Source organism: Etheostoma cragini, chromosome 5 (genome assembly GCF_013103735.1).
Source record: "Etheostoma cragini isolate CJK2018 chromosome 5, CSU_Ecrag_1.0, whole genome shotgun sequence".
Lineage (NCBI taxonomy): Eukaryota > Metazoa > Chordata > Actinopteri > Perciformes > Percidae > Etheostoma > Etheostoma cragini.
In genome coordinates this window covers 27,764,313-27,765,641 of record NC_048411.1, presented here as the reverse complement: position 1 = coordinate 27,765,641, position 1,329 = coordinate 27,764,313, and positions in this window count along the sequence as shown.

The window sequence follows — 1,329 nt, the reverse complement described above, 5'->3', positions numbered from 1 at the left end:
CAGTATATATATATATATGTATATATATATAGTGCGTTCTATTTATGTATATATATACATAAACAGAGCGCACTACAGCTGGAACGTATGAAAGCGGCAAACCTGGGAACCTAAGAAAAACAGCATGTGCATGGCCAGAGACGTAACAAACCCCGGGTAAATACTTGAGATTTGTTTAAAAGATTGAGACAGTTTAGAGCCCAAAAGGACACAGAGTTGGCTAATTTCCTCCTGAACAGGTAAGCATTAGCTTCAGGTTAATTTATCACGGCTGCTTGGGACGGGCATGTTATGTCATTTCAACTTTCGTGTACTCACATTGAACTTTATAGCTATAGTACCTGAGTTGTTTACATACTCAAAAAAACAGTTGAGACACAGCCAGTTAAGTGATCGCGACTGGTCCTGGCTAACGCCGCCATGCTAACCCTGCTAACTGCTAATTTTTCACGGAGGACCAGGCAAGAGAGGGGGGCTGTAAATTGGGAAGAGTGGACCGTGAGTTAGCAGTGTGATTAGCGATTGTTGCCGTGATTCTAAGCCAAGTGTGTTGTTCAGTCGGGTGGAGAGGACTGCGAGGTTGTTGTGTTTTTAGCTACTGTAACTCCAACCCGAGGAAATGTGTCTCTTAGCTGGGAACATAGTTCTGCGTGAGCACAGGCTTTTATAACTGTCATATTACCAGCATCTAACGTTAGCCACTCTGCTGTACTGTGAAGTAATGTCTGGCTATGTGAGACAAGTGTCTCCAGTATTTTGAATTTGTACTGCAGTAACTATTTTAAACACTAGCTGTCAGCATTACATATTGCACCTTTAAAGTTATCAAATAAAGTGTTTGAGTTTTTGTTTGACTTTGCTTAATGCGTATTGTTATGTCATGAATGTTTCCTACAAATCATGAAACTGGGCAAATTTGGCACTAACTTTGTAAGTAAGTATTAATATCCTGTAACAAAACCTCCACGGGAGACTTTAGAGTCACATCAAACTAACTTAAAGTCTTTCAGGTGAAAAAATAAAGCATAATTAACCTACCGGAGGAGCCAGGATTCATACCCCCAACCCTGTTAATTCTACATTGGCTGCCGTCGACCCTGAACGTGTGCTTTAGCCAATCAGACGGCCCGTGGTTGCTCCACATTCCTCTGCGCTGAAAAAGTCGCTCTAAACCAACAAGAGTTCATTTTCAGACGCTTATGTTTGTGTTTTTGTTCGTTATCAATCCACCAGAGGTCCCGAGGATGACAAATGGGGCCTGTCAGGGCAACGCCAGTCAAAACAACACACACACACACACACACACACACACACACACACACACACACA